Below are 27,933 nucleotides of genomic sequence, written 5' to 3' on the forward strand. Positions count from 1 at the left end.
CAAAACAAATATTGTGCTAAATGGTATTACTTTCACGCAGCTGCAATTGCAATAATACAAATGAAACAAATTGGTGAATTTTCAATTAGCATTTAACACGTAGACACTCTTGCACATAATCTAATTAAAATTAAACTGCATTTGTGCATTGCAAATTTGCTTTGCGAAATGTGAGTCAACTTCATAAAGAACATTTTGTGTGTGTTGGCGATATTATTAACATAGGAGAATATAATTATTATAACTTTTGTAATTCTATTAAAATCAAGAATTGCAATGCGGATTTCATTATTGTATTTTTATTATATACAAAAACGAATCAAGTTCATATTTATCGTTAATTTTGTGTTCAATTTAATTTAGTTCATTAGGTCGTTCTTGTTTTGTTGTTGACATTTGATCTTTTCGTTTACTGTTAAATGTGCTGCACACATTTGTTCCCATAAAAAAATGATCTAATGAAAACATTGGAGAACAAAAATAAACGAACGAAATTGTACAGTAAATTGAAAGATGTTTACACAGCCATAGAAGTTTGTGCTCATTAAACCCAATTGGAATTGAGAGCGTAAAGTCAATGAGCTAATGAGCTTTTCACTTATTAGGCGAACACGTAAAGTGCAAATAATCGCGATGCGCTGCAAATTTCGCAGTGGGTGGGCTGTTTGTTATGCGCTCATTGAGCGACATGTTCACGCGCACTAATTGAATCTGCAGCAAAGTTTTCAGCTAATGCTGTTGTTGTTGTTGTTGGTGTTCCTGTCACCCAAAAAAGCAACAACAATGCCAAGGGACTCCGTTACATTCGCATTTCTTAGAGTTGTCCCACATTTGACTTTTGCTTTTGTGTGCTTATGTGTCCGTATATGTATGTGTGGGTGTGTGTGTGTGTGTGTGTGTGAAAGCGGGGGTGTGTGTAACTAACATTACAACGCAATTAGGAAATGTTGTCGTAACGTTGTTGTTTTTCTCTTGTTTTGCTCAAACTTTTGAGGTAACTACTAAAGTACATATTAAACCATCGAAAGTTTGTAAATATAATCCAAAGCAAGCAACCAAATAATTGAATAAAATTACTTAGCAATAAGTATAGTTTGCATCATGGCTGCAACTTTATCAGTTGCTCTAAATATTAGTCGTAAAGCAATCTCTTATCGCATTTAGCGATTAATGCAGCTTTGTTATCATTGGACGTGGCACAATGTGGCAAGTGATTAATTTTCTCATTTGCATTAAAACGATATTAGCTGCATGAATACACACACACACACATACATACTTCAATATGCATGTGCATAGAGCTTTATTGTATTTGATTTGGCTGACTGACTTTTTCGAATTGTCTGGCAACTCCACCCCCAAGCTACTCACACCCCTGGACACCTCTGCTCCATCAGCCAGCAGCCAGCACCCAAGCTCAGTCCGCTGCGTGCGCGCAAACAAAGGCCAATAATTCTGTGATGCTGCTGCTGCTGCTGCTTTTCAATTATCATTACAAAAAAAAGTGCAAAAAAAAATGAATCGTAACGAAAGAAAAGAAAAAACGCAAAAGAAATGAAGAGAATGAAAGGCAAATAAAGAGCGTAATGGCCAAGGCACAGCAGCGCTAAAGTAAAAAGGGTTTTGCTTTCTCCTTCTGCTTCCAAGGAGTAATTAGTGTGCATTTCCTTTCTGCCGCATGTATGCGCGCGTGCGTGTATGTGTATGTATGTGTATGTGTCGGTGAACGCGCGTGTGTGTGTTTGTGCAACATTTACTTTTCCACTTCGTTTGCGACAATCAAATGTAACAAAAGCGGCCAAGCAGCATGAGGAATAACTGCTAGGCAAGACAAGGCAAGGCCGGCAAAGTATAAGAAACAAACACTCGCATATGCCCGACTCTGAGATACCCTCTACTTATTAGAATTTGTAGGAATTGAATTTGAATTTAAACTTTGAATTTTTGCTTATACTTAAATTTGTTTCGTTTTGCTAAGAACGTTTGAAGCTAAATCCACGTCTCGCTCAACACGAGATTTTCCTAGAAGATAACGTAAATTAGCAATTCATAATACCCTGCTAGACTATGGCTAGTGGATGAATAAAAAGTCTGGAGCTGAAATGATAGGCTGTGCCGCATGCCGCATGCCGCGCTGCATTCGACACACAGAAAGAGGCATCAGGGAATCGGGGAATCAGGAACTCAGTAGTGGGCGCACCTGTGCAGCTATTTTTACGAGTACACTCGTATGTTGTGTATCATCTAAGGACGCAGCAGCGTCATCATCATCATCATCATGAAACGTGACATTGAATACATGCTCCGTTGACAATGCCCTCAGCCTCCCTTCAAACCAACTCAACTCCCGCTCTCTCTCTCTCTCTCTCTCTCTCTTTCGTTGCTCTCTGGGCAGCCATGCTAATCTCTTTGTAATTAAGACTGTCACTCATTCTGGCATTTGCTTGCCATTCACCATTCACCATTTGCCATTCAGTTTTACTTTTTCCATCTTTTGCTGCTGCTGCTTCTTCTTCTTCTGCTGCTGCTGCTACTTGTCTCAATGTCTCCTCCTGTCGAAGGCGTCGAAACAATGTGCCAATTTGAAATGCCTTTAATTGCACACAGTCATTGTTGTTGTTATCGCTACTGTTTTTCCTCTTGGCCATGGCCGTGACGTTAGTGTTACTGCATTGCAAAACGTACTCTTAATGGAGCCTAAAATATACACTTCATCCGTTTGACATTTTGGACATCAAGCAAAACGACATATTAATTATAGCCTAGTTCAGTTTGCTTTCCACAAGGTTCTTGAATAACTTTTTATTCTCTTCTGTATTTAAATGTAATTTTGTACCCAGAATTAAACGTTCTTCAAATAGATGAGAGTTTGATAGTTGAAGAAAATCTAAAGAAAAGCTTTCGTCAATGTTCTTGAATAACTTTTTATTCTCTTCTGTATTTAGATGCAATTTTGTACCCAGTGTTAAACGTTCTTCAAATAGCTGAGATTTTTATAGATCTAAAAAATCTCAATCTAAACAAAAAAAAAACTTAAAGCTGGATTAATGGGTGAACTTTTGACCTTCACAAGATTACAATACATTCAAAGTTAGGCAACAGTTTTATAACCCTTAAAAGTAGACTTTGAATTTATCATATTTTCATAAATTTATATAAAATTTTGCATTAACATGCATTATATTTAGAATAACACTTTAAAATTTGTGTTGCAATGAGGCGATACAATCTATCGTATATGTACATAAAATAATAAATTAACTATGCGATTCTTTAAAAAATATAAAAGTATGGGAAAGCATAGGATTTATATTATGTACTTTTAATTTTAATATTAATTTATATTTTCTATGTATTTTGTTTAGTACAAATTGAGTTTCGCTCACTCTTTTTACTGTGCAGTAATAAACATTTTAGTTTTTTTTTTTTTTTAAATATAAATTTAACAAAACATTTAAGTGTCCATAGTGTTGATTTAATTTATATGATATTTGTCAAGTTGTTTTTGCTTATTTTTATGGAAACTTAGGCCATTAGGCTGACAAATTATGTTTTTTATAGGCATCATAAATAACAAAATTAATCACAATACAAATGATTCCATTAGTATTTCAACTCTTAAAGTTTAAGCAGATATATAATTTAATGTGAAATATGTATTACTTTAATATCTTTTATTTTGAAAGAAAAAATCGAAAAGTTCAATACTCGAAGTAATATTATACATTCACACAAAATGTTTGGCCAAAATTTCAATAGAATTTAAGCGACATAATCTGAATATTCTATGCGCTGTGTGTGTAAACACTAGATTAGCGATTAAGTGTAAACGATTTATTTGGATTTAGATGGCATTATATAGTGGAGAGGGGGGCGGAAAATGCGCCGTTATTTATTGAGTGTTCTCGCATTTGGATTTCGAAATCGGCATTTAGTCGCAGATTGTCTTGGGAATGATAATGATGTGTGCGTGGGATGTGCATAAATTTCAGCTAGTGTCTCGAAATTTATATGCATTTAAATGCGAGTTGCGAGCTAAATGCGTAATACTACTACCAGTATACATGCATGCCACATGCCACATGCCACATGCAACATGCAGAGCTGTATATGTAAATGTAAATGTTGTTGTCTGCATTTCGCTTGGGGCCATAACATCGATCAAAGTGCTTGACTAGCAGGCAGTCGAAACAGAAACAAACGCTGCATTTGTTTATCACCCGAGCCTCGCAACTCGAAGGCGTGCTCTGGCAGTGGGAGTGGCACAACACCAACAACAACAACAAGAAGAAGAGCCAGCAAGTTGCACGAGTGATGCAATAAACTGCAATGCTGGCCACTTTATTTGAGGTACACATAGAATCGTTTGCTATTTATAAATAACTACAAGACTCTCTCTCTCTCTTCCCACCTCTCTCTCTCTCTCTCTCTTTCTCTGTGCAACAGCTGTGCCTTTGTTGCTGCCACAGTTCGGGGCTTCTTCATTAGCACTTGGCGCGCGCGCGGCTTAGTTTAAAGTTATGTGGCAAGTACTGTTTGCTTTCGCTGCTGCTGCTGCTGCTGCTCTTCTTGCTGTTGTCTTTATAGCTGCCTTTGGGGGCCATTGACATCAGCAGCAGCAACATCAGCAGCAGCAACAGCAGCAACATCAGCAGCAGCAGCAGCAGCTCTTCGGCATCTGCCATGCCATAAAGCATTCAACTCACAGCTATCTACTTAACACACAAGTTCATAAGCAAAACTTACTTTGAATTCAAGCAACAAGTAAAAGGGAGACAGACAGAGACAGAGAGGGAATGCCGATAAAATGTTCTTCACTCATGTGGAACAAATAATCGTTAATTTTGTGGAAACAGATTCGCTATAAAGAGGAAATTGAATTTTTCAGCAAAATTCGAGAAAGTGTTCACCAAAGTTGAGCTCGATCACAAATTTCAGAAATAAGCATTAGTAAGAAAAAAATGTAAATACAATGTCTGGAAATTTAGAGTTAAAAGTTAAAGCAAATAAACGTTGTTTTAAGAATGTAAAAATCCCAAAGGACATATTTAAAATCAAGATCAAACAATCTTAAGTTCTTAATCTTCTTAAGTTCTTATCTTAAGATTTGCAATTTTCTTTTCATTCACCAATAAAACATTATTGAATCAATTTATGAGTCTTAAAATAAGATGTTTTTATTCTGAAATTACAAATTTAGCATAAAAATCTTGATATAAGATTTATTCAACCTAAAAATCGTATTCAAGATTGATTGATTCTTTTGAAATCTAAAAAATCTTAAATCAAGATATTTTAATCTAGATTTTTTTTTAATTTGCTTGAAATATGACGTTTTACTATAACTAACATCGGACCGACTACGAAATGAAATAAAAGAAGAATTTTGATCTGTAGTTCAGATTGATAATTTTTCAATATATCATTTTCACCGAACTGTTTTCTATAACTAATTGACTTTATTGCAGATTTTCTTCAGTCAATTCAATTTATACAGATCTACAATTTTCTACTGTACATAGAACATCATTTTGGATGAGTTTGAAAGTTGTGAATAAAAATATATATTAGCGAAAACTAATGTCTAACTCATGCAATCCTTTGGTACAACTTTGTTTCGAATTGCATGTGTTAGTTTAGATAGTATATATATAGTTGGAAATGTTGGAACGATTGTTCGAAAGGGGGGGAATGGGGTAGTGGAAAAACGGGGGCTGACCACATAGACATGAGAGATGTCACACAGTTGACGCAGCTGTTGAATGTTGACTGACAGCGCAACTCATTAATAAGCCGCTGCAACGTGTCATAATCAGGCATCAGGACTCAACAATTCAGCAACGCGCCAGACAGTCAAACTAACCACCACCGCTGCCACCACCGCCACCGCCAACAAATGCCCCATTTGCAACCCCAACCCCAACACCAACCCCATCCCACCATCATTCTCTGGTGTTTGTACGTGCTCAACGGTTTGCCCAACTTCTTGTGGTTTCCCAGTGCTGTGTGCTAATTTTTAATACCTTGTGGTGTTCGCCACGATTGCGCTGCTGCCTGTCACAAACTTTAAACAGCCAAACACACACACACACACACTCACACACACTCTCTCGTGGTGGGTTTTCGGGGCATTCAGTTTGACTTTTGTCTAGCTAATGACATGAAATACGCAACGTATGCGTGTGTCCCTCAGTGTCTATGACACACCGTGCTGCGTGCTGCATGCCTCTTAATGCCGCTTATAGTATGAGATGCATGCGGCTAAGCCGCTTATCGCCAGCCCAAGTCCTGCTGATCACATCAATTTCCACCTATTTCTCAACAATCAGTTTATACCCCGTGCCAAAAGCGTGTCCACAATTGCGGTATAACAAACTAGACACCGATTGCAGCTAAGCTACTGAAAAGATAGTGGAATTCATCCGCGAATTACTGGGGAAAATTCGTTGAGGAGTTGTTTAAACCTTAAATACTTAATCATAAATTAATTTTTAATTATTACTGTGTCTTCAATTGCGGTATAAAAAACTAGTCAGTGACTGCCGCCAGGCTACTGAAAAGATAGTGGAATTCATCAGTGAATTCCTAAGGAAAATTCATTAAGGAGTTATAAATGAATTTTCAACCGAATGCTTAGAAAAATAATTGAAAAGATAGTCGAATTCATCAGTGAGTTACTGGGGAAAATTCGTTGAGAAGTTTTGTAAACCTTAAATACTGATTCATAAATTAATTTTAAATTATTTCTCAACAATCAGTTTATACTGAAAAGATAGTGGAATTCATCAGTGAATTCCTAAGGAAAATTCATAGAAGAGATTTTTTTTTAACTTTAAATGATGATTCATAAATTAATTTTTAATTATTTCTGAACGGTATAATGCGGTATAAAAAACTAGTCAGTGACTGCAGCTAAGCTACTGAAAAGATAGTGGAATTCATCAGTGAATACCAAAAGAAAATTCATTGAGGATGAATGAATTGAAATGAAAGTAGTTACTGTTGATCCATTCTGTGCACAGCTCGGGAGAAACGGGAGACACGGGGGACTACGCTCTTCATTTAAACTCGAACTTGAACTTGAAACTAAAATATTGCAGCACTTCACCCACTGTGAGACTCCGGACAGACTCGACTTATTTGGCAAACGATCGATGCATCTGATAAAGAATGAGTCTGTCCGGAGTCAGTCCGAAGCTTCTCCGAAGCCTGTCCGGTCTGTCAGTCTCCTTACACAAAGGTGAAAAAGCAATAAGCATTAAATGATCATCTTTAAGTACATTATGAATAGAAAGTTGGATAGCGATACCTGTAGGTCTCATCGCAAGGACGATAGCTGCGAAAAATTATTATGTTTATGTTATGTTATGTTATGTTTGTCTTACATTTAAATATTTTAAAATTAGCTGCAGAAACTTGCAAGCAAACTTAAAAGTGAGTATTTGCCTATTGTGCTGTTGCTTTGTCTTCGACTTTCGTGGTTTGTGTTTTTGCAAAACTATTAATTTGTAAATTACTATTTAAATGTTGTTTATTTTTGTCTTTGAATCAGATTTGATTTTGGTAGGTGCATCATAAAAGTGTGTGTATCCACGTCTCTATATTTTTAATATGTGGTGAACCATCGCAAAATAAATTTTTTGATAATATGTATAAATATGAAAAATATCTTCCATTCCGTCTTAATATAATATAGGATACAGTCGTTCGATATGTTTCATTTTTTGTTCTTATATGTTTAGACAAATTTTCTATATTTTGCTATAAAATTTTGCACACTATGGCCATTATTAGTATTTTAGGCCGCTCTCACATACAAGCGGATCCACTGTGCGTTGCCCGCATTTCATGTTGTCATCCTTGCCACCTACAACCTGCTATCATTTGATCATTTGATTGTCTGCCGGGCAGGCACAAAGGCGTTGCAATTTTCCTTGGTGTCCAGCATATTTGTATCTGCATCTGCATCTGCAACTGCATCTTAGGCAAACATTTGCAACCAGCAGCCGGCAGTAATTCATGCCAAGTGAGATACTTTTGTGATAGATGTTCAAACAAATGCCACAAATCGTTAAAGTGCAGTATTACATTTTTTTTATGTTTTAGATATGTATTCCTCTTTCTTTCCAGCAGAAATCTAGACTTTTTAAATCAAATGGAATTGTCAATTTTATTGTCGTGACAATCTGTTAACGTTTTTTTTGTTCTTTTTGTTTAACGTTTTATTCAACCGTTGTGCCACTTTATGGCGTGCTCTTTAATTAAGCTGCAGCTGCTGTAAGAAGAGTACAAATTTAAAATTACTGACGAACTGAGCATCGACTGTGTTAAAGCGAAATCTGCAATCAAAGTTAAGTTGGTATTTGATTTAAATTACTTAATTTATTGTGATATTAACAAAAACGTATTTATGAAAACTCGAAAATTCACAGAGCAACAAATACAAGCTATAAATAATATTTATAATAATGAAATAAAATATAGATTTATAGATCAACTCTATTAAATGTTTTCAATTCAATTAATCTTGATTACTTCAAGTGAAGTAAATAATGCAAAGCGAAGTAAATAATGCTAGAGAAACTAATTTTACAAATAATAAATAAAAAAAAATAAAAATAAAAAAAAAAATAATAGAAAAAATAAATTCTTTAATATAAATACAATATTATGCCAAAATATAAAAAACTAATTTATCCATTTTTATTTTTCTTAAGAAACTAAATTAATAAATGATGTCAAACTATTAAAAACAATTTAATCAATTTTTATATTTTTTCTTAAGAAACGAATTTAGTAAATGATGTCACAATATTAAAAACAAATTGATAACATTTTTATATTTTTTCTTGTGAATCTAATTTAATAAATGATGGAAGAATATTAAACTATTTGATTCATTTTAATTGTTTTTCTTAAAAAAAAACAATTTAATAAAATATGTAAAAATCTTAAATCTTTTTTCTTGTTAAACTAATTTAATAAATAATGTAATAATATAAGAAACTAATCTAATCTAATTTAGATCTCAAGATAAAGCAAATCCCATTTAAGCTTAAATAAAAATGATTCACAAAATGTTGTAAGATAATTTTAGGGAATTTCTGATAATTAATAATGAAAAGGAGCTTTCATTGTTGAGTCTTGAATCACAGTTTTCACAATGTGCATATGACATCTTACACACATATAGAATATATATACATATATATACATACATATATGTTCGACATGCTGTCCATGATTTCACTTTCTCTGTTCCTCTTTTGAGCGAGTCGAGTTGAGGTAGCTTGGGGAGCCATTGTTTCAGTGGCAGTGGCAGTGGCAGTGTCAGTTCCATGCCACTTTGGTTCTCGTCTCCTCTCCTCCTCTGCTCCTCTCTCTCTCTCCTGAGAGAATCTGGCTCTGCCTTTTGTGGTCGTATTTTTTATGTAAATGCATTTGCAAGATTTTCCTCTCTGTTATTTTCGACAATTTGCATGCGTCTGCTGGCTGACAGCTGCGGTAACTTTTACTGCTAATTGCAATTCGTGCCACAAAATATTGCCCCATGCCCCATGCCCCATTCACCATTCAGTGTGCCTCATGCACCGCCAATCGAAATGCGAAAACAAACCAAATTGTTGCAAATTATCACGCGTTTCCCTTTTAAAAAATTGGGGGAAAAAGTTCAAATGTTTTTTTTGTTTAAGATTCTGCAGCAACATTGTTGCAATATTCTTTTGTTTTTTCGTTTTACATCTCATTGGTTTCAATTAAGCTTGAAATTATATTTTACCTGCAACGTTTTTGTTCACTTTTTTTAAAAGAGGTTTGCTCATTTTTTTAAAAAGGTGTATAAAATTATTTGTATTTAACTTGAAGCAAGGCAGAATGGAAATTTTAAAATAAAATGTACACAGAGAGAAGAAAATTTTGCAATCTTAATTTAATTTTAAGAGTTTCCATTCTTGAAACAAGATTTTAATCTCGAATTTCAAGATTGGCAATCTAGATTTTTTTGTAGAATTTTGATCTTGATTTAAGAATAAACGTTCTTGGTTCGATTTTGACATTTTGACAATTTTGATTCAAGATTTTAGTCTTGTTTTTTCTTTCTGTGTATGCATACTAGAATTATTATTACTAATATTAGTAGATATAATATAAGTACAGCTTTTCTAAATACTAGATTAAAATTATGTAGATAAAATCCATTTAAATTTTAATTCAAATATATAGATATCAAAATGATTATTTTATTTGAGTGCATACATAAATTTATTAAAACAGAAAAATGTCAATTTCCATTAAACGCTATTGAAAAATGTTTATAGAAAAAAGAAATTACTTTTCTTATGCTAAACTTCTTAAAAGCAAGCTTAAAATAAGAAAAACGTATGTCCAATCAGTTTAAAAGGTAAAATCTTTATTTAAAAGGAAGATTTCAAGTTTCTAAAGGAATAAAGCGTTTATCAATGTGAACTTTTTTTTTATACTTATATATTTCTTTTTGTTTGCAAATATAAGTAGCTTAAATGTGCCATAGTTAAGCGGACAATGACTCAAACTCAGAGCAGTTGTCGAGCTGCAGTGTTTGAGTCTGAATTTACCGGCTTTAATCCTGAGCTGATCCGTTTAATAGCATCTCGTCTGAATGCAGTCACAACTCCTGCAATGGCAGCTGAATCAATTTGAGCTTGCCATCGATACAATTGCCACCCACCAAAAAAAAAAACAAAAAGGAGCCATCAAGTAAAAATCTGCAGTTGAGAGTGTTTGACTTTAAGATACCGGCTAAGCGAAGAATACAAATGAATAAAAATAATCATTAACTATTTAGATTGATTGCAATTTTTGCATAGCATAAAATTCTTCATATTGTAGAACTTTTCTATATAATAATATGATTTTTTTTTAATTTTATAACGTTTATTTAAGTTTGAAACATTTTTTCAAGAATTTGTTAACTATTTTCTTGCTTAAAACATTTTTTTTTAAGATTGAAAAGAACTTTCAGAACTTTTCTATACAATAATATGATTTTTAAAATCGTATAGTTTGAAAAATTATTTCTAGATCTTATGAAATATTTTCTTGCCTAAAACATTTTATTAAGATTGATTGCAAATTATTGATTGAAGTTTTCTTCTAAGTAAAAAATTCTCAAATTTCAGAACTTTTCTATATTAAATTATACAATTTTTTTACAGGAACTTTTTAAGAATGAAATCTACTTTTTACCTCTTCCTCAAGATCGAAAAATTTAAATTGATTGCAAATTATTGTTTCCAGATTTTTGCAGAGTATACAATTCTTAAAACATAAAAACTTTTCCAAGTAAGATTTTTTTAAATTTCGAATTTTTTGAAAAATTTGTTCTGATTTTTGAAGATTGAAATTTTCTTGAAGATCGAAATGTTTTAAACTTTTGAAGATTGAAATCTTGTTTTTACCCTTTCTTCTAAAACGAAAACTTGTTTTTTTCTCACTTAAAGAATTGTTGATCGAGATTTTAGAACTTTATTTTTCGGACTGCGCAGTTATAATATAATTTTCTGACTATAAATTTATACTTCATATTTATTTAGTGAAACAAAGTATTATTTCGAAATTTTATATTTATAATAATCTTAGTACAATTTATTTTCTGTGCTTTATTTGAACTTATAATGATACAAAATATAAATATAGTAATTAACAGTCGGAATGTGATCTAACAAATATAAGTAGAATATATCTCTTTCATTTTTTAATTGGTATTCCTGTTGGCCACTCAGTTATCATGGCCTTCTAGGCAATTTGGGCATCGGGTAGCGAAACGACAAAATACCAAAGGCAAGCGAATAGTTGAGCGGTCAACGGCGGTCACTGACTGAAGCCGACAGCAGCAACTACATAGCTGGGATGGCGGAGCAGGTTGCATGTGGCACATGCCTCACGGTGCATGCTGCATGCTGCATGCTGCAACTTGTAGCAATAGTCGCCATTGCCCGTTGGCAGTAAAGAAGCTTTTTGCTCTTGCTTCATAAACTGCGGCGCAAATTTTACGCGCAACGTTCAAATACTCGACTTGTCTCCCTCTGTCTGTCTCTCTCTTTCTGTTCGGCTCTCTTGCTGTCTCTGTCGCTCACTCCTGGAGCTGTGTGGACCCACCTGACCGAAGCATTCAAGTGTTGTTGCCGCTGCTGTTGCTGCTGCTATTTGCTTGTTTGTTAAATTGAACAATTTATTTTATTTTATTTTCTTTGGTGCACGGAGTTGCTAGTTGCTGTTGCTGTTGCTCCTGTTGGCGGCAAGGATATCCTGCCGGCTAAAAAAAAAAAAGAAAGTAAAGTAAAGCCAACTGCAGAAAGGACAACAGCAAGAGCAGCGAACATTCAGTAAAAGAAAGCAAAATGCAATAGTTTAGCATTTGTTTGCACTTCTTTTGTTGCACTTGAATGCGCCACATTTCACTTGCATTTCATTTGCAAACATTTCTCAGCACTTTCTTTTTTTTTTGTCCACGCCACATGCCACATGCCACCAATAAGCGCCACTAATGAGCCATCTCAGTGACATAAAGGAGCTCAGACATATTCTCCGTGTTAGCTATGCAAACAAACAATTGCCAGCATCCAATTAAGCAGCATTTCGCCATTTTTAGACCAACCACCGACAATTGTAATGCCCTTTTAACAACAAGGGCCTGCAAGTATTTTTAGTTAATCCCCAATAATTGCCCATCAATTGTTATCGAACACAAAAAAGATAAGTAAGAAAGCTTTACGTCTGTGAGATACTCGCTACCTATTTTGAATAAACGCAAAACATTCTTTAAAATATATCATAAATACACTTACTTAAGAGTAAAGATCTATTTAATTTAGAAACATCCATTTGTGAATATGTTCTTGTTATTTAATCAAATTTAATTTTGAAATATAATTTAATTTATATTATAGCTTAGAAACAACTTTATGAGGTGCAAAGCGACAAAGCAAGCAATGAAAAGAAAGCCTTCAGGCTTTTTCATGTCGAATGCAATATCTTAAATATAGTTTTGTTGTTAGTTTGCTAATAATTCAATTTAATGCAAACTTTAAAGGCATTTTGTGCTTAAATTGAGCTTCATTGTTTGAGTGCAGTTTACTCCATATTTAAGCACGTTTTAAAGTTTCTTTTATTAATGCAATCAAATGTATATTTTAAGTAAATGCAGAGCTTGATTTAAATTTAAAATGAGAACAGTTTGTTTACAGCTTGATCTCGGTTTGAGAGAAGTTTTTCTTTTATTTAAGAATGTTAAATAATTTAATTTAATGTAAGCTTTAAATTTTCTTTTGTGTTTCATTAAAGTTCCAAATAACAACAGTTTGTTTTCAGTAAGAGAACAGTTTGTTTACTGTTTAAGAACAGTTTTTCTTTTATTTAAGAACGGTTAATAATTTAATTTATTGTATACTCTCTACGTTTAATTCAAGTTCAAAATAAGAACAGCTTGTTATCTGCCTAAGAACAGTTTGTTTACTGCTTGAGAACAGTTTGATCTCGGTTTAAGAGAAGTTTTTCTTTTAGTTAATAAAGGTTCTAATTCCAAATGAGAACAGTTGGTTGTCAGTAAGAGAACAGTTTGTTCACTGTTTGAGAACAGTTTTCTTTTATTTAAGAACGGTTAATAATTGAATTTATTTTATCATATACTTAATATTCATTCTACGTTTAATTTAAGTTCAAAATAAGAACAGCTTGTTATCTGCCTAAGAACAGTTTGTTTACTGCTTGAGAACAGTTAGTTTACCGCTTGAGAACAGTTTGATCTCGGTTTGAGAGAAATTTTTCTTTTATTTACGAATGGTTCTAGTTCCAAATGAGAACAGTTCGTTTTCAGTAATAGAACAGTTTGTTCACTGTTTGAGAACACTTTTTCTTTTAGTTAAGAACGATTAATAATTGAATTTATTGTATACTTAATATTCATTGTACGTTTAATTTAAGTTCAAAATAAGAAAAGCTTGTTATCTGCCTAAGAACAGTTGAATTTATTGTATCATATACTTAATATTCATTCTACGTTTAATTTAAGTTCAAAATGAGAACAGCTTGCTATCTGTCAAAGAACAGTTTGTTTACTGCTTGAAAACAGTTTGTTTCTTCTTTGAGAACACATTGAAAACGAACTGTGCTTCAATGCGTTCTGCAGTTAATGTCATTAGGACATTGCTCCTTGACTTTGTCGATGTGTTTATGCCTTCACAGCAAACACACACACACACAAAAGCAATTGGGCATGATTTGATTTATGATTGAGCAGGTCTTAAAGTTGGAGTTTGTCGTTTGCCAATCAACGGATTAGGCCAACACAAATACGAACACACACACACACACACACACACACACACACACAGACACACAATGCTAATTAAAAAGTTGATGGCAGCCATTAGATGCTTGCCACTGCAAGGGGCAAGAGAGGCAAGGGCTGGCAACATGCAATGCAATGGCCGAGTGCAGTGTTCATTTGGGCTTTTAACCCACTTTTGAGGTGCTTTGCGTGTGTCACGCGTCGACTGCTTGCAATAACAGCAATAACAATAAGCAGCACAACAAGAACACAGAATGAGCCATAAAATAAATCACTCATACGACCCGTCACACAAGCTTGTCGTCGACGTCACATGACTCAGATTCGCTGCAATGCAATGTGTGTGCGTGTGTGTGTATGGCGTCTTTTTGGATGGGCCATATAACATTTCAAATAGTTGTAATTGAAGGCGTTTTGCCATGTGGCGAAATCCCGAAATATCCTGTGTCAATCTCAGTTTCCCCTTCAACGTTCGCCTTCTCTGTCTCTGTCTCTGTTTCAGCTCAGCTCAGCTCGACTCGACTCGGCTTAGCTCAGCTCAGCTTTCCACTTAACCTTTCTTTTTTTTTGGTGTGTGTTGTGTGTGATATATATTCTGTTCTTCTGTTATTTTCTTCGCTTTTTTTTATTCACTGTGTCGCTTGTCTAAGGCCATGGCTTCACTTGGCTTTTCCTTGTCGTCGCCGTCGTCGTTGTCGTTGTCGTCGTTGTCCTTTTTCGCCTTGGCAATTGAATTGCATGAAAAACTAGACACAAGACGGTGCGCACAAAACTTCTTTTGCTTCGCTTTCTTTCGATATTTTCATTTCTATTTTGGTTGCGTCCTTCCTTCCTTCCGTCCGCCCGTCCGTCCGTCTGTTCTTCCTTTGCTTACTGAGAGTATCGTCGTGGTTTGATATTAATTCTATAAGAAATCCGTTACTAGTCTAAACGTGCCCATTCAATCGCTTTAGCTTTTGCTTTTTCTCTGCCTTTTGCCGCCGTCAGCTGGCGCCACAATTTTTTCTTTTTTTTTTTTTTTGTCGCTGCTCCCTTTTTCAAAGCCATTTTCATTCGGCTTTTCGTTTTCATTTGCACGCATTCGCTCGTCGCACACGTCACGAAAACCTCTTGAGAATCCATCCCAACCAAATATCCAAAGCGTCTGCCTGCAAAGAAGAACACTTAACGCCAAACGCAGCAAAAGACTCAAAAAAAAAAGAAAGGTAACCGTAAAGGTAACGGTAAAGCTAAAGCTTCTACGTGAAATACATATAACAATGCAACAATGTTCAAATTCAAAGCAATCAATCAGTCAGTGAACATTTTTAGGAAATTCCTGCAAACTTTTCTGTTACGAAATTGATACTCTCAACGTAATTACACAGCTTGTGTGTGTGTGTGTGTGTGCTTTGAATTGTTTTGCGTCCCATTCAATTGAAATCTTATACATCAGATATTACAAGTACGAGTGTTTTCAGCTTGTTGGCTCAAACGATGAGAAAGATGAGCATGTTTTATTTTGATACTAGTATTTTGAGCAACTGCACTTTCAAATTGAAATTATATTTTATTTTTATTGTGGGCTCAATTTATGCATATTTGTATACTGTCAACCCATAAAGTTTAAAGGTATTAACAGTTGATATATCAATATACCAAATATACGTTTTAGTATATTTTAATATTTGTCGGCATATTATATTGTATTGTATATAGTATACTTTCAACCCATAAAATATATAATATTAACAGTTGTTATATCAATATATCGGAGATACATTTTAGTATATTTCAGTATTCTTCGGCACATCAATATACCAAATACATATACATTTTAGTATATTTTTATATTTTTCGGCATAAAGTTAAAATGTATTAACAGTTGATATATCAATATACCAAATATACATTTTAGTATATTTTAATATTTTTTGCCATATTATATTGTATTGTATATTGTATGCTTTCAACCCATAAAATGTATAATATTAACAGTTGGTATATCAATATATCGGAGATACATTTTAGTATATTTCAGTATTCTTCGGCACATCAATATACCAAATATACATTTTAGTATTAGCAAGTATAGATTTTATATACTTTTTACCATAAAGTTGAAAGGTATTAACAGTTGTTATATCAATATATCAAAGATACAGTAACATTAAACGTCGGTTGACATTCTCGTGGAATAGCAGAATACTTAATCTTTAAAATGTGAATAAATGAAGCGAGCGCTTAACATTGTAATATAGATTTGTATAACTTATTGTATATGAAAGATAACAGAGCATAACTGATGTACATTATTACGCATTCTAACGCCAATAAATTGATTTAACATACACTTAACATTGCTGTTCAATAAAAGCATATTTATTTGCATAACATACATATATGTAAGACATCTGAACGGTTATATATGTATGTATATACGAACGATGTAAAGAAAGTTGAGAGTTAAGAAAAAGAACTCTTAACATTGCTGTAAAAAAGCATAAAATTGATTTACATAACATAAATAACTTAACTGAACTCAACTGATATACAGAGTTAGTTAGTTTAACAGTAACTTAACATTACTGTGTAATAACATAATACTTGTTTACTTAACATGCAAAAATGTGTGATAACATAACGGTTATATTGATCTTCTAAAGATGACAAGAAAGTTAAGAGTTCAGCTAAGCTAAGTTTAAAATGCGAATAAACTGAATGCTGTAAAAAAGACATATTTATAACATAACTTGTACGGAAGATAACAGAACACAATTGCTGTCACTTAACAGTGCTGTTTAATAACAGAATACTTGTTTACTTAACATACAAATATGTGTGATAAAGATGACAAGAAAGTTAGGCGTTCAGCTAAGCTAAGTTTAAAATGCGAATAAACTGAATGAACGCTTAACATTGCTGTAAAAAGACATATTCATAACATAACTTGCACGGAAGCTAACAGAACACAATTGCTGTCACTTAACATTGCTGTGTAATAACAGAATATTTGTTTACTTAACATACACAAATATGTAAGATAACAGCAGAGAAAGTAAAGTGAGCTAAATCCGCTGGTGCAAAATGCAAATCGTTCAAGTTATGCGACAGCTGCTTTGTGTGTGTGTGTGTGTGTGGCAACCGCAAATGGGTGCCACGAGTGTTGCCACACACACACACACACACACATACACACATATCATCGCAGTGTTGCGTCGCGTCAAGGTGCAGCCTTGCATCAAGGCTTGCCCCGAAAAAAAAACTACGCAGCAGCAGGAGGCACACGTGGCGCTTTGCACTTTGCCATTTTGTTAAACTGTTGAGTGAGTTTCAACGATTTTTGGGGATACACAAACGTCGCCCAGTGGAGCAGTGACAAAAGCATCCGGCTGCGTCGCCAAGATAAACCAAAAGCGGCGGCAGCGGCGGCCTCCGACTGAAGCAAGTCCCAGTTGAACGCTTCAGACATGTGCAGCGCTTGCAGCGAAGTGAAGTCGAGTCAGTCGAGTCAGTTAGGCAGTCACTCAGTCAGCCAGTCAGTCATTCCGAGTTCGTCAGTCTTGTCTGCTTGGCAAATCTGGAAAAAAAAAAGAAAAAAAAGAAAACGTTGCCGTTGCAGGTCCTGCTCCCATTTCGCAAAACCATCCAATGGCATTCTATGCCCAGGCACTTCACTTCTGCTCCTTCTGCTCCGTCTCCTTCAACTCTTTGGTGGATGGCGTGCAAAGTTAAGCAAATCGCATATTTTATTCATGTGTTCATTAGGCAGCTACAATGTGCGACCAAAAATGTTTAAAGGAAACGGGCTGCCTGGCTGCCAGGCTGCCAGCTAGCAGTCAGAGCTAGTCACTTCACATTGCAGCCCCAAGATTGTGTGTGTGTGTGTGTGTGTGTGGAGGATAAAGAAGGAGGCGGGGGAGTGTGTAGAACATTGAATGTATGCCATGCTCCATGCAATTCATGAACCTGCAAAATGGGTCGACAAAAACTTCAAAAGGGAAACGGCAGCAGCAACAGCAACAGCAACAGCAGCAGCAGGTGCCAATAGAACACTCTGAGAGCGAACACTCGAGTGCTGCACACATTATGCGGCAGGCGTGATAAAGCGACTTCCTAACTGGGTTGATCAGTCTCCTCTGTCCCGCTCTCTTTAAGCTACTCTATAAATTTATACTTGAATTAAAGCGAAATAAAACAAAAAACAAAAGTTGCACCTTTCCCTCTCTCTTTCGCTTTCTGTCTCGCTCTCTGCCTCACCTCAATTTGACCAGCGTGTCGCGTCGTTGCATAAATAAAACTCTTCATTTAAATGCAAAGGCTTAACCGCTGAGCAAATGCAGTAAACTTCACGTACATATGTGGTGAACGAACCCGTTTCGCCAGCTAAGGATTTCCTCCCCCCCCTTCCACCTCCCGTCTGGCATTCGCTGTCGCCCTTATTATAATGTCCTTGCAACAAGCACAAAATTTTGACGTGGTCAAATGCATTTGCATCACGTTGCCAACTAACTGCAAACAAATTTTTGGTTTGTGCGGCATTGCGCCCATCTCTCTCCTCTCACTCTCTCTATCTCTCTCTCTCGCTCTATCTCTCTCTATCTCTATCTCTTTCGCTCGCTCGTGCTTGTGCCGCAACTTACTCATGCATCAGCTTTTGGTTAGCAAAGTGCCAGAGCTTAGAGCAGCGTGTTGCAACTGCCAATGGATGTGACTCTGCCCGCTGACTGACAATCAGTCGGTCATGCGGTCACACGCATTATAGCCTCCCTCCTTCTCCTCTCCTCCTGTCCTTCTCTTCTTCCTTCCTTTTTTCTCTTCTGTGCCCTAGAAGATACATTTCAGCATTTTTTCTGCTCTACTAAAATTCATGCATATTTAAGTGAACTGTCATCTGAGATATAACCCGTGAAATGCATCTGCAAGTGATTAACCAAAAAAACACTTTAAAATAACGTTTTCACATTGCAAATTAATTATACCGATTTTCACTTTTCTTCTTGATTTTAAATAACTAATTCAGTAAGGATAACAATTAAATAAAGTATTACAATTTAAAGGCTTATTTTATACCCGCTTAAGATCATCGCATTTGAGTCATAATCAATCTTATATATAGTATATCCAATCCAGAATTCATCTAGAATGTTTGATCTTGATTTAAGATTTGACAATCTTGATTCAATTTTTAAATTTTTCCATTCTTGAAACAAGTTTATAAAAGATTATATGCAAGAGCATTTCAGGATTGAGCAATATTGATTTTATGTAGATTTTCGATCTTGATTTAAGAATAAACCTTTTTTGATTCAAGATTTTATTATTGATGGCATTTTTGTTATCCTCTATAAACAAATCTGTGAGAAAAGTGAAAAGTATCTCCGACAAATTTGGATAGCTTTTATTAGCATTTAAATATTATCAAGAATTTATCAATGAATTTTAAATAAAAGTAATCAAAAAAAAGCTAATTAAAAATACAAATTAATGTCTAATTAATGTTGTGGTTTAGTGAAAGGTTGTGTGTTATTTTAAATCCACATATTTATAAAATTACTTTAATAAATAAATCAATAACGAGTATTCAAGAGCTGCCGCAAATTTAAAGAGTTTTCATTAGCATAATTGCCAAAGAAAGAAAACACGCTGAGCACAAATTTAAATTTTGCGCTTGGTAAACAAGAAATTGCGAATAATTTTCAAATAAAAGTAATCAATGTAATGTTTTAAAATTCATTATTAAAATGGAATCCTCCATACGAGAATATTCCAAATTAGTACAAAATAAATGAATACTTTAAATAAAAAATAAGCAATAATAAATAAAAAGAATATTTCACAAATTTAAAGAGTTTTCATTAAAAGTTGCCAAAGAAAAATCTTTAAAATGCAAAATTTTTGAATAATATTGAAATAAAAAGAAAACATTAAAATAGCAATAGAAAATAAAAAGTATCTTCCACAAATTTAAAAAGTTTTCATTACCATAATTAGCAAAGAAGGAAAACGAACTGAAAACATTTAAAATTTGCGCTGAATAATCAAAAATTTTTGAAGTTTAAAGTTTCCTACGTACATAATTTAAATTTTGCTAAATAATGAAGAATTTTCGCATAATTTGCCAATTGTTTAAAGACTTAAACTAGATTAGCTTAGTGTTAAAAACATGTTTTGTTGAACTCACTAAATAAATCAAGAATTTACAAAAATTTCTCTTTCCATAATTGACGATTTAAATTTTGCGCCGAATTATCAAGAATTTTTAGCATAATTCTCAAAATAAAAACAATCAATAAAAGTATGATAAAGGCTAAGAAAATAAATGATGAAGCAGTGTTATTTTTATTCCAAATTAGTACAAATTAATAAAATACTTTAGGAAACAAATCATCAACATATGAGTAACAAGAGACTTCCACAAATTATATTAACAAAAGAAACCTTTAATATATATCATTGCCGATTTAAATTTTGTGCTAAATAATCAATACTTTTTGCATAATTCTCAAAACGAAAGCAATCGATCAAAGTATGAAAAATGCAAAGAAAATAAATTGTAAACGCAGCTGAAATAATTTATCGCAGTCGAAAAGTGAAAGAGGCTTTTAATTTGAGCAGGCAAACTAATGACTGCCCAATTGGATTGCTCAATAAATTGTGCGCGTATTTAGTTGAATTCAATTGAGCAATCATACGACCCGTTGGCCGCCGTTGGTATGTTGGTGTGTGTGTGTTTCTTTGACCTGGTCAAAATGTGTGACATTTTCTCATTTGCATTTGCATTTGGCGCGTGGTAATTATTTTTATGTTGCCCGCATCCATCTCTGATGATGTCACAGTCCCTCTGATTCAGGATTCAGGATTTGGGATTGGTGATTGAGACTGTGTGTGGAGTGTGGCATGCAACAGTAGCAGCCTTGCTTTTGTTTATCAAATGATTCATTTGCAGTGATTTTGTGTGTGTGTGTGTGTGTGTGTGAGGCTTTTGCGTAATTTGCCATCATCTAATTAAAGTTGCCTTCCACATTGCACATTGCACGTTGCAATTATCATGCATACGACACGTTGTCATAAATGCCTGCAAAAATAAATTTCTACTTTTGGACTCTTTGGCTCGTGTCTTCTCCTGCCTCTGTCTCTGCTTTGGCGAATGTCAATTTCAGTTGAGTTTGATTTTCTTTCGTAGGCATAAATCGCCACAAATTTGCTGTTTGCATAAATTAAATGTTGCATTTATGCACATCAATGCACATTTAAATTGTTCAAATTGATTAAGAGCGTGTCGCATTAAAATTTTCAAATTGGATGAGCGCTTTACTCGTTGCCGTTGTCCGTTGTAGGCATTCCTGATAAATGACGTGAAAATTAATTAAAATAAATTATAGACACGGTAAAATACCCAATAACAACAACGAAAAAATCACTGAAAATCAAATAAAAAATGAGACAGAGAGAGAGCGAGAAAAAATTGGAATCACGATGACACCGTAGCATAAATATGCTACTGATAATTAATTTGAAGACTTTTCACAATTTCCTTACAATCCGATCGGCAACTGATTTAAATATAGTTATACTACTTCATATATATCTCTGATATTTATTCGAATACATACTTTAATGCATAAATAAAAATGTAATTACAGCAAATTAATTTTGATTATTTATATTTACGGCATCACGTTGATTGTTTTTATTTCTTAGCGTAGTTCAATAAATTCTGAAAATGTTTTTTTCGCAATACGTGAGCAAGTAGAAGTGAAGATTATTTTAGTAAAAATGAAGTTATCTACTGATTAATTTATATGATTAAATCTGTAATAAAAAAAAGGCAAATAAAAAGTAAAAGGAATAATTTTTAGACATTTTCCTCAATTAAGTATAAATATATGAACATTTTATAAATATGTGAAAAAATTCCAATTGTTAGAAAACCTTAAATATTCATAAACGAACACAATTTTAATTAGATGATATACAAAAATTGTAAATTTTAACATTGCATATAGTTATATGCAACGATCTCTGATCCATAATCATATCTTTTTTTTTAAGACAATTACAAAATTATTAACACAGAAAATTATTATTTTTATACGAACAATAATACTTATGCTATATTTAAATTAAAATAAAATTAAAAGAGACAATTCTCATTATATTCTTCTTTAACTGAACAAAAACAAAAACAAAAAAGATATTTAAGCTTTGCAGTGCATTTTTATATTTTAAATTAAATAAAATAGCAATCATCAATACTTTTTAAAATATCTTAAATTAATTAAAATATCTCAACTCATTTAAAATCAAAGTAAAACCATAATCAAGCATTTTATTATTATTATTATAATAATGTTTATTAAAATAATGAATGCAATTCTTTATGGCAATGAGATGAGCCAGAGAGAGGCCAAAACTTTGTTTATTATTATAAACGTATGCAAATAAAATAATTTAAATAATCACAATTTTGTTGCTTAAAGTAATTGTCTCAAATTGTTTAATTTTTTAACACTTCAAGTCGTGAGTTTTATTCATAATGAAACTACAAATTCGATTAATTCTTGCCGCAGCGCAAAATTTGTTTAAAGCGAACCGCTTTAATATTGATAGAATTATTAGCGCATAAATAATATTGATGTGATGTGCTGTTATGTTGTCCGCTTGTTGTGAGTTTCCGGTTAAACAGATTTGCCGTGCTCGTTGTCCAGTGGGATATCAAAACTATTTGTGCTTGCTGCTGCCTTCATGTGTCACAACTGAATTCATTAATAATTGTGAGGTTATATTTTTTTTCCTTTTTTTTTTTTTTTTTTTCCTTTTTGACATGTTTCCGTTTAGCGTTTGTTTTTGTTATTATACCCGCTAGCCATCAGGTAAAAAGGGTATTATAACTTTGTGCCTCCAGAAAATGTATCTAAGATCTCATAAATTCCGACTCATGGAAATTTGATTCCGATGAAATAAAAGTTGTAAAAGTAAAACCAAAAACTGCTGATGCAGTCGGGTCTTAGTTCCATTGTTTAACAAACTGTACTATATCGATATACCAAATATAGCTTTTGGTATATTTCAGTATTTTGACGGTATATTGACTTGGTATATTGTAAGAATAATGCCGTTGGTTAACAATCCGTACTATATCGATATACCAAATATAGCTTTTGGTATATTTTAATACTGTGTCGGTATATTAATTTGGTGTATTGTAAGAATAATACCGTTCGTTATCAATCTGAACTATATCAATATACCATAGTACCATACCATATAATCTTTGGTATATGTTAGTATTTTTCTTTTGGTATATTACAAGAGTAATATCTTTTGTTGACAATAAAATATAGCCTTTGGTATATTTGATTTTTTTTTTTTTTGGTATAATTATTTGGTATATTGCCAGAATAATACCTTTTCCGGATAATATACACTATATAAATATACCGAATATAATACATTTTAGTATTTTTTTTATATATTATATGAATAATACATGAAACTATTTAGCGTATATCTCACAGTCGAGCACACTCGCCTCAAGCTTTTTTACTGGTTCTGCTTTATTTCGTTGTTGGCTCTCGATCCTGACCAATATCATTTGTGTGCTCTGATTTTTAGCGTTGTCATTGTTGTCGTTCCAGTTGTTGTTGTTGCTGTTGTTGCTGCTTATCCGCTTTTCGTGCAATTTAATTATGCACACCTCGCAGGAAAGGCTTTGAACCGCAGCAATGTGCGGCACAGGACATCGATAGGGACAGGCATAGGGACAAAAGCAGTTCCTGTAGGAAACGGAGGGGTGACAGAGACGTGCGAGAGGGGGAGAGGCGTCTCATGTGTATAATATGCATGCACACGCAGCACATTTGGGAGCAGTTCAAGTTGTTTTTGTTTGGTCATTGGCCTGTAACGCTATTGCATGACCCGGATACGGATACGGATGCCATTGCCACCTGTTGTTGTTGTTGTTGTTGTTGCTGCACATTCATGTTCGACATGTTAAGCGACATGTCGTGTCAGCTTTTTGCCCACCTCAAACCCACTTAAGACAGGCCTTCACGTTGCCCATTAGCGGGTGTCCCCTCCAGGGAGGTGGTGGAGGTGGAGGGGAGGGGAGGGGAGCACAGGACAGCGGATCAGGGATTTTGGGAGTTGACTGTTGCTTTTACTTTCACATTAATTGGCCCAACGTGTGTTGTGGGCTAAGCCCAAAAAGCGTTTAACGCGCGATTCGCGTGAATGCCGCCGCCACACAACAAGTGCAACTCACAACTTGCCACGCGCCACCTTCCGCCGCAACTTCCATCTGCCCCGCCCCCGCCTCCGCCTCCATCATCATTATCGTCATCAGCAACTCCCTCTAATCATGCACTGACAAATTGTGTCCAGGTGCATTGAACCTAATGAGCACAGCTAAAAAAAGCATGCAAAGAACGTTGCTGAATAAAGCAGCAGCCAAACGCCAATAATGTGCATACGATTCCCCATTACAATAGCTAAACTTATAGATTAGACAACCAGGTACTATTTAAATGCTGTTGGAGCAACAATAGTAAATTTATTGGGATAGCTTCATTCAAATTACTTTAACTTATTATTTTATTGCAAAGAGTTAATGTAGTCAAGTCTTTAATGAAAGAATATTATAATATATGTACTTATAATAAAATATTATTGTATCACAATAAAATACAGATTATTAAGAAGAATACCAAAACTTATTTAATATACTAAATTTTGTTTACTTTTTCAGTATTCTTAAGTGTCTATGTTATGTTATTACTTTATCCTATTATTTTATTGAAAAGAGTTAAAGAAGTTAAGTATATTATATATGCTAAACTTACAAAAAAGTATTATTGTATCATAACAAAATGCAGATTATTATGAGGAATACCAAAACCTTTTTATTATACTGAATTTATAGTACATATTTGTATTTTTTGTTCAGTGTTAAAGTAATGTTAACTCTTTAATGGACGAATATTATTATAGTAAAAATATTATTGTAGTATTTATCACAATAAAATACAGTTTATTGTGAGGAATACCAAAACTGTTTTAATATACTACATTTTTTATACATTTTCAGAATTCTTAAGTGTCTATAGCTTTTTTATTTAAATGCTGTTGGAGCAGCAATAGTAAATGTATTGGCATTACTGCTTTATCGTACCTTCAGCTAATATTCATGTTATTGGAAAAAAATTGTTATATTTATAGTTAGTATTATATAATAAAATATTCTTGTAGTTATTCACACAACCGCACAAATTTATCATAGTAAAGTGCAGATTATTATGAGGAATATATTACTATACTACATTTTTCGTATTTGCAGTATTCAATTAATAAACTCTTTAGAATATTATTAGAATAAAACATTATTTTTGCATTAATCACAATAAAATGCAGTTTATTATGAGACACACCAAAACCTTTTTAATATACTGAATTTTAGGTATTTGTATTTTCTGTTTTTAGTATGGAATAAACTTTCAAAAGCATAATTAATATACAATAATTAATAATAATAATAATTAAATAAGAATTTAAAATCAAATATTGTACTGAATTTTCAGAATTTGTATTTTTTGTTTAGTATTTTTAAGATGCATAAATAATATACAAATATAAATGAAAATCAAATGTTATGTATTTTTGGTATAATTTCTTTAAACTATTCTGTATTTTCTTTTGTCTAACAGATAATTTCTTTGGTGTCACCAAAGAAATGCATTTGATTTGCATTTAAAGTGATTGCATAAATATTTAGTCAGCAAAGAGTGTTAAGTGAGGGTGGAAAACATTTTCAATTGCGATTGCTGGACTACATGTATTAATTTAGCTCATTATTTCAGTCGTTGAACGTTGCAAGCGAAAAAGGTTCTGCAGAGACTTGAGACTTGTCTTGAGCAGCTTTTGTGGCTTTTTGTTTTCCGACTGCTCAAATTGTTGTTTGCATAAATCGCTGGACTTAACTTCAAGTGAGAGGAGAGCAAAGGGAGAGGAAGAGGAAGAGGAAAAGGTGAATGTTTAACTGGTGACCGCGTGCGACTTTTGGCATGAGGAAGCTCTGATAACATCGTATTTTTCGTTAGCTAAATGTTAGGGCAGCAAAAAGGGAGGCAGGAGGGAGACGGAGCGTGGGAATCGAAATGTGAATGTTAAAGCAAGCGAATGGGAAAGCGTTGAGCAGAGAGAGAGAGAGAGGAGGCGACAGGAAGTGAATTACAAGTGTGCCCCAACACTGGAAATTGCGTTCAAACTTATTTATTTCAAAGTATTTTTGCGCTGTCATTTGAATGCATTTGCATTTGCATTTCTTGTCGCTGTCAACGATGGCAAAAGGATTTCAGCAATAAACGGGGCAGTTAATATAAATAGTTAATTAAAATAAGACAGGACAGTTTACAGGTAGCTGTGTAAGTTACGCAAACTTCAGACAATTAGATTAAGTAGCGCCATGAATTCCACGAACTCTATTATACTTTTGACTGCGAATAATTGGATTGCAAACATAAAACCATGTGAACTTTCACCTGTCGGAAATTCCATAAAAAAAAAACAATTACGCAAATGAAGACATCGTCAATTCCTTGCTTGTCAATCATTTAATCAGTTAATAATCTTGATCTTATATTGTTATTTAACATTCATATAGAAAAAGACTTTGACAATTCGTTGTTATTACTTGTCAATCATTCAATCATAATGCATTCGACTGTCAGAATGATCTGAGCAATATTTAATCATATTGTATAAAACGTTGACAATTCCTATTTCAATCGTAATAAATTTCAGTATCATTAATATTTGATGCACATATATTTGCTGAAATTATTGTAGAAGATTATTCATTCATATAGATAAATGCAATGACATTAGTTGTCAATCAATCAATCAATCTGAAAAACGTATACATTCTGAATGACCTAAGTCAATCACTACGTCAATCAATCAATTTTACTTGATAAACAAATTGTATAAGAATGTTCAATCATATAGATAAATTCAACGACATTACATGTCAATCAATCAATCAATTTGAAAAACATGCTGAAAGTCCTAAGTCACTTCATCAATATATCAATCATGCTGGGTAACAATAAAGACAACGACGTCAGTCCTAAAGGTCCTAAGTCGTAAGTCGTAAGTCAATCAATCAATCACGCTTGTTAAACTCGTTCTATAAGATTTCTCAATCATATATGGTAGATAAGAACAGTAGAAATACTTTCATAGTTTGTCAATCAATCAAGTATATAGCATATACATATTAATTAAAAGACCAATATCTTTTCATGTCCCTAAGCGTCAATCACTCAATCAATTGCTAAATAAAGCTTAACAAATGTCGCCAATGTGCTTTTGGTTGCTGCCTTCAAATAAGATAATTTTGCCATAACTGCACTTGGACTGTCAATCACTGTCAATCAATGCAATGTCGCCTGCATATGATAGATTTTATTTAAAAAAAAAAAGAGACCTTGAAAGATGTCGCCTGCCGTGATTGTCAATCAAGCAGCAGACAGTCGGCTGGCAAATACAAATACGAATACGAATATTCATGAAAGCGATTGTCAATCAAACTTGAGCTAGCTTATTCGTAGATTTTCAAGTTCACTTTT

The 27,933-nt window shown here is 33.6% G+C and overlaps 1 long non-coding RNA gene across 1 annotated transcript in view; it reads left to right on the forward strand.

Moving 5' to 3' along the window:
* The window catches only part of LOC132797311 (uncharacterized), a 41,059-nt gene that overhangs the window by 3,715 nt on the left and 9,411 nt on the right, over window positions 1-27,933 (forward strand). The gene's annotated exons all lie outside the window — the stretch shown is intronic.

The sequence above is a fragment of the Drosophila nasuta genome, chromosome X, assembly GCF_023558535.2.
Source record: "Drosophila nasuta strain 15112-1781.00 chromosome X, ASM2355853v1, whole genome shotgun sequence".
NCBI lineage: Eukaryota > Metazoa > Arthropoda > Insecta > Diptera > Drosophilidae > Drosophila > Drosophila nasuta.